Here is a 12,519-nt window from a genome sequence, read left to right on the forward strand (position 1 = left end):
CACTAAAATGACAGCGTTTCTTCTGTCCAGCTTGTACAAACAGAATACTCAACCAGAGACCAAATCACTCAGTTCTCAGAACACCTGAAGATTTTTTTTTAAATTGTTAAAAATCAGAGCTATTTATTAGAAGCAATCTGTGGGTGATAATAAGTCTGCTTTTAGAGTTTTATTTAGCTAGATTTTTTTTATTGTGCTAAATAATAGAAGGTTACCGCCAGCACCATCTCTGATCAGTCTGCAAACTTATAGCAGTCAGCCTCTGCTTGCAAACTGAAAAGTTAGTTTCCTAGACAGCACCTGTGGTCTGAACTTCAGTACTTCTCCAAGGAAAATCTTACCAGGAAAACTCTGCCCCAGAATCTGTCTATTAACAGAGCTGATAACCAAGCTCTTTAAAGGCAATAATATGTTTATATTGAGTTTTATACTTTCCATGTTCTGAGGTGGCCATTTTCATTGCATATGTCATCCCACTAACGTGGGTACACTTATTTGTTTGTTGATGCCTGACAGTTCATGTCAGTCAAATTGCCTGCCCCTCTCAGGTGGAACGCTCTCCACTCCCAGAGATGTGGGATTTAACAGAGAGACACTAGATGGACATTGTTTGAAGTTTTATTTTTATTTTTATTTTTTTTTGAGACAGAGTCTCGCTCTGTCGCCCAGGCTGGAGTGCAGTGGCGCAATCTCAGCTCACTGCAAGCTCCGCCTCCTGGGTTCACGCCATTCTCCTGCCTCAGCCTCCCGAGTAGCTGGGACTACAGGTGCCTGCCACCACGCCCAGCTAATTTTTCCTATTTTTAGTGGAGATGGGGTTTCACCGTGTTAGCCAGGATGGTCTCGATCTCCTGACCTCGTGATCCGCCCGCCTCGGCCTCCCAAAGTGTTGGGATTACAGGCGTGAGCCTCCGTGCCTGGCCTTGAAGTTTTAGATTTTTATTTAAATTTTATGTTGATTTAGGATCATAATTCCCATTTATTAATATTATTTATGTTCTGATTCTTTATATCTAGTATATTAGCCTTGTGTCACCCAAGCATGTGATCAATATAACCCTTCATTCAAGTCACGAATAAAAATCTTTTAACTGTGATGGTAGATTTATTGATGTAATATAAGATGAGAATTGAATATATTGTTGCAGACCTGTTTACTGTCCTAATAAGATATCAATAATACACTGAAGACCGAATAAAAAGTCATTGAATATTATGCGTTTTTTATTCATTGTTGTTACAAATGTGTTTGAACATAAACATAGAAAAAGGCCTGCAAGGAGATGCACCCCCGCAAAAAAAAATCAGTATATATCTCTTAGTGGTCAGGCTACCAGTAATTATTTGCTTTCTTTTTAATTCCTATGCCTATCTTCTTTTTTTGTTGCTGTCAAGACACAGTCTTGCTCTGTTGCCCAGGCTGGAGTGCAGTGGTGCGATCTTGGCTCACTGCAACCTGCACCTCCCAGGTTAAGCGATTTTCATGCCTCAGCCTCCCGAGTAGCTGGGACATGCACCACTACTCCAGGCTAATTGTTTATATTTTTAGTAGAGACAGGTTTTGCCATGTTGGCCAGGCTGGTCTCAAACTTCCAGCCTCAAATGATCCACCTGCCTCGACCTCCCAAAGTGTTGTGATTACAGCCATGAGCCACCACGCCTGGCTCTTGTACCTATCTTCTAAAAAATAATGTAATTGACATGCAGTTGTTTTATAAACAGAGAACATTAAAAAGGATTCTGTATTTTAAAAAAATTCAAAAGAAAAAATATCAAAGAGAGTCCTGTGGTCTCTAAAGAACTTCCAAGTCTGAAAGACTGGTTTCAGATTGCCATGTTCCACAGAATTGCTGGAAAAGATTTTTAAAAACATCTCCCCTGGGAGAGTCACCAGGTGATACTGATGTTGTCGGTCCCTGGCCAGCTAGAGGACACAGCCATGTAATTTAGCTATTGACACATCTAACTCCTCTGCCTCTTACTAAATATGGGACCTCAGGTTACTTGAATTTAATTAAAAAAATTTGTTTCTCCTGAGCGGCAACGTGGAATAGTAACATGAAGGATGGTAGTGAGGCTTAAATGGGGTAATGCTGAATCCAGTGCCTGGCACAAAGTAAAGCCTAGTAAGTGATACGTTGGTCTCCATAGCATCTAGCCCATGGTTCTCAACCTTATCCATAGGTGATTCCATACCACACGTCTTCCTTCTTCTCCCTTTGCAGCATATTCTAGACCAAGAGGAAGTAAAGAAAGCAATGGCTTAGTATGTCTGTTACTGTTGCTGCCAATTTGTGGAAATCATTGTTTCAAATGCTCTCTGTATAAAGTGATAACCCCCGATAAATAACTTATATTTTCACCTTTTTTTAAAAAACCCTTTGCTGCTTTTCTTGTGGCTTTTCCATTATGGTGGAAATCCCCCTTAGAATTCAGGTAAGCCTAGAAGTTCATTCAAGAAACATTTGCAGTTGTGCCTGAAGTGGTCGGCTAGGGATTGATATGATCTTCATTCCCCAAAGAACTTGAAGCCAAGTGGAAAAGACAAATCAGTAAAATACCAGTTTCCACATCATAACATTTTAGAGGAATTTTTGTTGTTTTGAATATCTCACTTGCTGGGAGAGAGTAAAAGGGTAAACTTTATTTTTAAAATTCCTTTTTCAAATACAGCAGGATATTTAAAAAGCAATTCTTATGGGGGAGTTACCAATTTTGTATAGAATATGGTTCAAACCACTTCAGAAGGGCTGAGATCAAAGAGACTTAATCTTGAAGAGGTCACAGAGCTATGAGGCATTGTCTAGGAGGCATTGTTCTTGGGGTAGCAAGCTTGGCAGCTCCTGGGGGATCGGCTAAGCTGATACACACCCCTGCTCCTCCCATCCCTTCTCCATGTGTGCTGTACCACTTCCACACTTATGCCCCCAGAGTTGGGTGGCAGTGTGAGCAATGGAAGATTCCTTTGACCCCAGAACTGAGCTGTGAAGGTCATGCCATGGGGTGCATCTTTCCAAAATAGAACCAATGGATCTCAGCTCAGCTTCACTTTCTTTCTCTAAAGTCCAAGATACGTTCAGTAGCCCCATAATCTCCTCCGTCTTGAAGGGCTGCAGGGAGAATGGTTAGAATAGTCATTTTCCGTGCAGAAGACTGGCCATCTGCTAAACTTGTAGACATCAAGATAATATCCTTTTATCTATCCCCCTAATCTTACCCTCCCTTTAAAAAGCTATCCTAGTTAAACATATTATTTCATCCAAGGTATTTCTAATGATTTTGTTTCTGTGGGAATAGTGTATACGCATGAGGAACCCTATGTATTATAGTTTCAGGTGATTGAAGAGTGAAAGTAGAAAGTTGTAAAGTGCATATAAGTTATGGTTTCAGGTTTGTCATGTATTATTTTAATTTAACGTGATCTGTAGTTATCTATGCAATATGATCATTTGTAACTCACATGATTGTAACTCACATGACAATGACTAAGGCAAAGATAAAATTTTTGTAGGCAAGGGCAGTTAACTATGCAATTTTGAAGCTTGTAATGTATTAGATTTTACTATTTTATTATTATTTCAGTTCTGATTCCCTTTCTTCTTCTTTTGGCTTATGGTTTGTGACCATTAGATGGCACTGTGCATCTCAAATATGGAAAGCACTTGGCATTCAAATGCTAGGCTATGCAGAAGAAAGTAACGTGCATGAGTTAATATTTTCATGCTATGGTTTCAATCAGGGTAGAAACATTTTTATTTTTCGTATGTTATAGTTTATTAAGGAGAAATCTGGAATGTAATTCCACAGTCTCATGAAACTTACCTTGCATACAGAAACTGTTCCTTTCTATGTGACACAAGAATAATCCCTCTCAAACTTAGACTTGGGCCTGGGGCTCCTGAGTCAAATGAGAGAATACAGTTCCTTCACCTCCACTTCAGAGCATTATGCTGCTGATTTTCTAAGAATGTTGGTGAACTCGTTATTTGTCTGCTGCAGTAGTCTCCAACCTTTTTGGCACTAGGAACTGGTTTCATGGAAAACCATTTTTTCATGGAAGGGGAGGAGATGGTTTCAGGATGAAACTGTTCTACCTCACATAATTAGATATTAGATTCTCATAAGGAATGTGTGACCTAGATCCCTTAAATCCGCTGTTCAGGATAGGGTTTGTGCTCCTGTGAGAATGTAGTGCTGCCACTGATCTGACGGGAAGTGGAATTCAGGGGGTAATGCTGGTTCGCCCGCCGCTCACCTCCTGCTATGTGGCTGGGTTCCTAACCGGCCACGGGACTGTTAACTGTCCGTAGCCTGGGGGTTGGGGACCCCTGGTCTAGTGTGTTCTCTCATTTGTAGGTCCTTATCACCAGAAGCATTTGCTTACAAATAGGACGCAAATTCATTTACAAATTACAAATCATCTGAGGTGCTAGTCTTAACTCTAGAAAAGAATAAAATTAATTGGCTTTCAATCCCAGGAGCTAGCTTTTTTACTCTCATCTTTAATCAGCTAATGGAAGATGATGTTACTGACATTTCATCCCCAGACTTTGTCCCCTACATAGCACAGCCCTTGATACACCAACAATCTCTTTGTTCCCCTTAATCTCCAGCCTTCTCTCCTACTGTACACCCCCTTCACTCCAGAGCTCTGCCTGAGGCCTTGTGTCCTCTCCTTCTACAACTCCCCCTGAGCAGTCTCACCTGTGCCCAGGACTCCAGTTCCTTGATGGTGTTAACGTTTCCCAGTCTGTATCTTCAGTCCATGCAGCCACTTCTTCCACTTGGATGTCTTCAGGCACTTCTAAACTTAACTCATCCAAAATAGTGCTCACTATGCCCAACTTCAAACTTAGTGTTCCCTCTCTCAGGGAATGCCGCCGTCATCAGTGACATGCCCCATGCAGAGATCTGAGTCAGGATCAACCTTCTCTTGCTCTCATCCCTCAACTTACCCAGGGATGAGGGGAGGAGCCAGGATTTGGAACCAGGAAGTGCAGCTCCACATCACGATCCCTAATCTACAACATGATAGAGAAAACAAATAAGATACATATTCATTTACAAATTACAAATTATCTGAGGTGCTAGCCTTAACTCTAGAAATGTGAAACAGATTTTCATTATTTTAATTGAGGATACTAGTATCTATTTAATAAAACTTTGTCACGTGGCCTTGTTTCAGTATGTAGATATCTGAGAGTAAGAGGGTAGTTTTTTTGTTTTTGTTTTTGTTTTTACCAAAACTCTTTTTTTCCTGCTTTTAACTGTTACCAGCAGTGAATCCCTCTGGGTCTGCAGCAACCTCAATTCATGCCTCCTCAGAAGAAAGAATTTGACCAAAGGGCATAAAGCAGAAAGATAGTGCAAGGCAAGTTTTAGAGGAGGAGTGAAAGTTTATTAAAAAGCTTTATAGCAAGAATGAAAGGAAGTACACTTGGAAGAAGGCCAAGTGGGCGACCTGAGAGATCACGTGCATGGTTTTACCTTTTGACTTGGGGTTTTATATGTTGGCATGCTTCTGGGGTCTGGTGTCGCTTCTTCCTTGATTCTTCCCTTGGGTTGGGCTGAGATAAAAGCACTATCTTATGTTCAAAGATCACATAATGTAGGGTAAAGGAGAATAACTTCATTTACACCATCAGAACACAGTGTATAGGTGCCATAAGGGAGATGTGTACTGGGAGACATGGGTACAGGGAGGGAGAATTTAAATCCTCATGGTTGTTCCAGAAAAATTACACTGAAGAAGGGTCCGCATGTGCAATGGCCAGCCAGTGCCTGGGAGGGGCTGCATGCTCAGTGTGGTTATTGGAGTTGTATGCATGCTCACCTGAGGCGTTCTTACCTTACCAGTCAAAAGTTCCTAGAAGGTCATATATACCAGTTAAAGTCTGCCATGTTGCCTCCTAATGCACATGCTTGAGCCCACTCGCCCAACTCCTGAGATCTTATTGGGAAGCTGCGGATCACAACTTTCAGGTTTTTTCTACTGGGAGACTGCCTTCCCCTGGGGCCACCTGTGACCAATTATTATTTTAGAGAAACAGTGTAACAACCACCTGACCATCACTTGATGCTGGCCTGACATTCCTGGTGGGGCAGGAGGAGCCCTCTTCTGCCTTGCTCATACCTGATTAGCTATCTACTGTGATAGTACCACAGCATCCTTGTCTCAAAACCTTGCAGCAAACTTGCAACCTTTTGCCTTTCAGGTTTTCAACTCTACTTTCATCTCCCATGAGACCTTTTTTTGAGACAAGCAAAGCCTCTCAGTTCAGCTTATATATTTTTGAATACACCCCCCCAACCTAAAATCAAACTAGAGCTCTGCAATTAGAACATAGCTACAGAAGTTAACAAACTGTATTGTTATTTGATATAAGAAAATGTGATCATAAACCTATGCATTATTATAAAACCTATTTTAAAATAAACATTTCAAAGGACAAATAACATTTTTCATCAGTTTGAATACTGTCTCACCTTTTGGGAAGTAATTCCATTGCAAAGATCCTTTCCCCATATGTAAGTTTTTCTTTCTCTTATAATCCAAAGCCTGTGAGTGTATGTCCAAAGTCTCATTTCTCTACTTCACTTTATCTCATAATATAGTTTTCCTTTATCTTTTCTATTTTTCATTTAATATTGAACTGGAGCATTTTTGAGCATTTCATTCAGTATCTGCTATCTAATCTTTTTGTTTTGTTGTGTGTTTTCTTTCTCAGGGGTTTTGGAATACTTCTGTAGGATATGTTTTCTTAGATAACATGTAACAGGAAGGGAATCAAATTCAAAGGAAGAAAATGTTTAAATCATCTTCTCAAGACCAATAGTATATTCTGACTGAAAGAATCTCCATATGACTATCATTCAACCACTTGATGAAACAGCATTTATTGAGCACCTGCTAAGCCTGGCAATATGACAGGCACTGGGAAAATGAGATAAAAGCACAGTCTTATGTTCAAAGATCACAATGTGGGGTAGAGGAGAATAACTATATTTAGACCATCAGAACGCAGTATACAGGTGCTGTAAGGGAGATGTATACTGGGAGACAAGGGAACAGAGGGAGAATTTAAATCCTCATTGATATAGGAGTTAAAGAGAAATATTTAGGCAGATAGTGAGGGTAAGGAAGTCCTTGGTAAGGTTTTCCTTTTAATGAAAAGTAGCCCCCAAATCCTTCCTTTTCTAACAAAAAGCAGCCAGAAAAATCAAGCTGCAGACAGATAAGCAAGCTGGAAGCTTGCATGGGTGAATGGCTGGCAGCTGTGACAATAGGAAAAGGCTACCTGGGGGCTAGGCATGTTCAGCATGGCAGTTCCATCTTCCCTTTTGTCAACCTCGTGAATGGTAAAGAACAGAAAACGTGGCACTGGCAAGGTAGAAAATCCATTTGCAGAATAAAAGATTAGGGTGGGGTGGTCAGCTTCTTCTCCTGTTATGTAAACATCACACCTGGTCCAACCGATCTTTGGGCCCTATGTAAATCAGACACCACCTCCTCAAGCCAGTCTATAAAACCTGTGTACTTCACCATGGGACCGGAAGACCCACTCAGGCGCCCCGCTCTCTCTGCAGGAGAGAGATTCTCTTTTCTCTTTCTTTCGCCTATTAAACTTCTGCTCTTAAACCCACTTCTCGTGTGTCCATGTCCTCGATTTCCTGGCATGAGAGAAGGAACCTCAGGTATTTACCCCAGACAATGACTCTACTTCATCATGGTGGTTCCAGAAAAATTACACTGAAGAAGGTTCACAAGCTAAATCTGGAAGGATGAATCAGTACAGTCATTATTATCATCACTGAAATAAATATGATTGGGTTTGAACTTTGGAACTTTTATTCAGAAGGAAAATAAACATTTTTCAAATAAAGTTATAGGATATGTTTTGCATTTGAGTATATATCTTACCTAAGATATCTCATGGGACTTTTTTACTTCAATTATATTTAAGATTTAAAATGTCAGAATGTTTCACATTTTGTGTTTATGTCATAGTTTTTGGCATGCAACTTATATGCTCAATTAAGGTAACGTGTGCATATAGTGAAATGTACACATCTGTTCAGGCACTGAGGCTCATGCCTATAATCCCAACACTTTGGGAGGCTAAGGCAGGAGGATTGCTTGAGCTCAGGAATTGGAGACCAGCCTGGTCAACATGGTGAGACCTTCTCTCTACAAAAAATACAAAATTAGCTGGGTGTGGTAGTGTGTGCCTGTAGTCCCAGCTACTCAGGAGGCTGAGGTGGGAGGATCACTTGAGTCTGGGAGTTCAAGGCCGCAGTGAGCTGTGACTGCACCATTGCACTCCAGCCTTGGTGACAGAATGAGATCCTGTCTCAAAAAGAAGTACATATCTTAAAGGCAAAATTTTATGGATTTACCAAATGATACACCCTTGTAACTACCACAAAAAGTTTATGATATAGAATTTTTTTCATCATTCCCAAGAGTTCTCTCGTGTTCTCTTTCAGTTGACATTCTACATAGGCAACCACTGACCTAGTTTCTATCACCACAGAGTTTTCCCTGTTCTGTTTCTTTAACAGAGACAGGGCTATTCAGATTTTCTGTTTCTTCTTGTGTCAGATTTTTACATGTTGTGTTTTTCAAGAAATGTGTCCAATTTATCTAAGTTGTTGAATTTATTGGCATAATGTTATGCACAATATTTCCTTATTATTCTATTAATAACTATATGATCTGTGGCATAAAATGTAAGCATATACTTACCATAAATCCTGCCTTAAGCACATTATAGGCTGTGAAGCATATAGCATTCTTGCCTTTCCCAGAGGGGTCCACTTCAGTTGTTTTACACAGTCCTTCTGAAGCAGGACTTATATGCCTTTCTTTATGGCATATAAGCCCTGGGTCCGGGTTGGGGGAAAGTGTGGGGATCCACCATCTCGTCTCATGGCTGCCCTAGACATGGCTTCTGTTCCTAAGTTCCTATTAAAGGTTTCTTTCTGAGAAAACGGATTTGTCAGCCTCTTTCTTCAACATCTCAGCTACCTTAATTTTGGGGGGTAGGTTTGCATAGACCTGCTCTCTATGGAACATCCACAAATTCTGATTTTTAAAATTATTATTCAGGCTAAAATATCTTCTAAATTTACTGTGATTTCTTCTTTAACTCAGTTATTTAGAACTATGTTGTGGGACTTCCAAATATTTGGGAGTTTTAAGATATCTTATTGTTATTGATTTCTAATTTCATTCTGTTATGTTTAGAGAGCATATTCTGTATTTTTCAATCCTTTGAAATTTATTAAGCCACACTTTATATTTCAGCATGTGATCTATCTTGGTAACTAGTCCATGTGCACTTGAAAATCGTGTTTATTCTGCAGATACTAGGTGAAGTATTCTCTATTTATCAATTAGGTTAAGTTGGTTGATAGTGTTCAAATCATTTATATTCACATATCTATGTCTAGTTCTACAAAGTACACATAGGTGAATTAAAAATGTTCAACTGTGATTATAGATTTGTATATTTGTTCCTTCAATTTTTTTTTTTTTTTTTTTTTTTTTTTTTTTTTGAGACAGGGTCTCACTCTGTCATCCAGGCTGGAGTGCAGTGGCATGATCTGATCACAGCTCGTTGCAGCCTTGACCTCCTGAGTTCAAACAATCCTCCTGCCCCAGCCTCTCGAGTAGCTACAGATGCTACAGCTACAGATGTCTACCACCATGCCCACCTAATTTTAACATTTTTTTGTAGAGACAGGATCTCACTATGTTGCCCAGGCTGGTCTTGAACTCCTGGGCTTGAGCATTCCTCCCACCTTGGCCTCCCAAAGTTCTGGGATTATAGGCATGAGCCACTGTGCTGGGCCTGTTCCTTTAATTTTCGTATCTTGCTTCTTATACTTGAAGCTTTTTAGTCACATAAACATTTATATTTTTTATGTCTTCATGATGAAATGACCATTTTTCATTAAGGAATGTCACTCTTCAACTTTGATAATTCTTTTTGACTTGAAGTTTGTTTTGTATAATAATAGTATATCAATACCAGGTTTCTTAGATTTGCTTGGTCTATGTTTTCCCTTCCTTTTACTTTCAACCTATCTGGATCTTTAAAATGCATTGCATCTCATGCCAAAGCTCTTACTTGAATCTTGCTTTTTATTCATCCTTGCAATCTTTTTCTTTTCTTTGGACTGTTTAGTTCATTTATATTTAATATAATTATTGATTTGGTAGGATTTAAGTCTATCACCTTGCTATTTGTTTTCTGCTTGTCTCATTTTTTGTTTGTTTCTCATTTCTTCCTTCATGGCTTTATTTTAGTTTATATAATATTCTTAGTATTCTAATTCATTTATTGATTTTAAAGTTATATGTCTGTATTTTTTTTTTATGGTTGCTCTAGGGCAGCATTCTCCAACTAAATGTTCTTTAGTAGTGAAAATGTTCTATGTCTTTCCAATATGGTAGACACTGGCTACATGTGACTGTTGATACCTTGAAATATGGCTAGTACAACTGAAGACTGAAATTTAAATTTTATTTATTTTTAATTAATTTAAGTTTAAATTTAGTCACTTGTGGCTACTGACTACCATAGTAGTCAGCACAACCTTAACAGTCTGTTTAGAGTTAATATTATACTACTTCATGTGAAATGTAAGAATCTTACAATAGTACAATTTTGTTAACTCTGTCCTTTTTTTCTTTCTCCAAAAGCATTGCTTAAAATAAACACACACACACACACACACACACACACACACACACAACACCCTCTGTCCTTTTTTGTTATTGCTGTCATGTATTTTACTTCTACATGAATTGAGAGTCCTACAATATATTTGTCTTTAAATAGTCTGTTGTTTTAAAAAAATGAGAAGAAAAAAGTTCTTTATATTTACACTTCTACTTACCATTTCTGGTGCTATTTATTACTTTCTGTAGTTTAGATTTCCCTGTGCTATCATTTTCCATCACCATCCCCCCCACAATTCTTCTATTAGTATTTAATATAGTTTACAATGAATCCTCCCAGCATTTGTTTATCAGAAAATGTCTTTTTTGTTTTCATTTTTGAGAAAATGTTAGAATTCTGGCCAGGTGTGGTGGCTCACACTTGTAATCCCAGCACTTTGGAAGGCTAAGGCAGGAGGATTGCTTGAACCCAGGAGTTCAAGAACAGTTTGGGCAACGTAGCTGAGACCCCATCTCTAAAAAAAAAAAAAATTAGTTGGACATAGTGGCATACACTCGTAGTCCTAGCTAATTGGGAGGCTGAGGTGAGAGGATCACTTGAGCTTAGGAGGTTGAGGCTGCAGTGAGCTGTGATTGCATCACTTCACTCCAGTCTAAGCGACTGAGCCAAACAAGGTCTTAAAAAAAAAAAAAAACCTGGGTTGCTCTATTCTTTCAGTACTTTAATGACATCATTCCATTTCTTTTGGCCTCCACTGTTTCTAGTAAGAAGTCAACTGTGATTCATAGCATTGTTCCCCTTATGTCATTGACTTTTTTTTTCTGTTTCAACATTTTTTCTATATTTTTGGTTTTTAACCTTTTGACTACAGTGTAGCTGGTGTGTTTTCTTTCTTTATTTTATTTTTTGTATTTATTCTGCTTGGAGTTTGTTGATTCTTCAATCTGTAGGCTGATGTTTTTCACCAAATTAGAGAATTTTTTAAAAAATTTCACTCTACCCCATTTTCTTTTTCCCTTCTTTTACTGAGACTCTAATTATTATTATCTTTTATTTTAGAGATAGGGTCTCACTCTGTCCAGCACGGGCTGGAGCACAGTGGTACAATCAGAGCTCACTGCAGCCTTTACTTCAAGGCTTAAGTGATCCTCCCACCTCAGCCTCCCAAGTAGCTAGGACTATAGACATGTGCCACCATGCCCAGCTTTTTTTTTTTTTTTTTTTTGGTAGAGATGGGGGTCTCACTGTGTTGCTCAGGCTGGTCTTGAACTCCTGGGTTCAAGTGATCTTCCTGCCTCAGCCTCCCAAAGTGTTGGGATTACAGGTATGAGCCACCATGCTTAGCCTTAGGACTCCAATTATATATATACTAACTTTGTAGGGTTGTTCCAGAGTTCACTGAGGCTGTTTATATATTTTTTCCAATCTTTTCCTTTCTGTTATTAAATTATATAATTTCTATTGCTCTCTGTTAGAGATAATTCACCCATCCTTTTGCCATCTCCAAACTGCTCTAACCATCGAATAAATTTTACATTTCAGATATTTGCTTTTTATTTCTAATATATCCATTTGGTTTATTTCTTTGCTGATCATTCTCATCTGTTTAATCACATATTCATCTTTTCCCATGCATCCTTACATATATTTATAATAGCTGTTTTAAAGACCTCATCTGCTAATTCCAACATTTTGGTCATCTTGGATTCTGCTTCTATTGACCATGTCTTATTTTGATTATGAGTCACATATTTCTGCTTCTTTACAGGTACAATATTTTTTAACCTCCTGTTGAATATTGTTATAAAGGAGTTACAGAGAGTCTGGATTA

The 12,519-nt window shown here is 38.8% G+C and overlaps 1 long non-coding RNA gene across 2 annotated transcripts in view; it reads right to left on the bottom strand.

The window, feature by feature from the left end:
• Positions 1 to 1,144: 1,144 nt before the first annotated feature.
• Positions 1,145 to 12,519, bottom strand: part of LOC109023266 (uncharacterized) — a 28,255-nt gene continuing 16,880 nt past the window's right edge. For both annotated transcript variants that reach the window (XR_002002661.4, XR_008671444.2), the window contains 2 exons: positions 4,705 to 5,021; positions 1,145 to 3,110 (listed from right to left, as the gene is read on the bottom strand). This is a non-coding gene — a long non-coding RNA (uncharacterized lncRNA). The remainder of the gene's footprint in view (positions 3,111 to 4,704; positions 5,022 to 12,519) is intronic.

This window comes from Gorilla gorilla, chromosome 15 (genome assembly GCF_029281585.2).
Source record: "Gorilla gorilla gorilla isolate KB3781 chromosome 15, NHGRI_mGorGor1-v2.1_pri, whole genome shotgun sequence".
Lineage (NCBI taxonomy): Eukaryota > Metazoa > Chordata > Mammalia > Primates > Hominidae > Gorilla > Gorilla gorilla.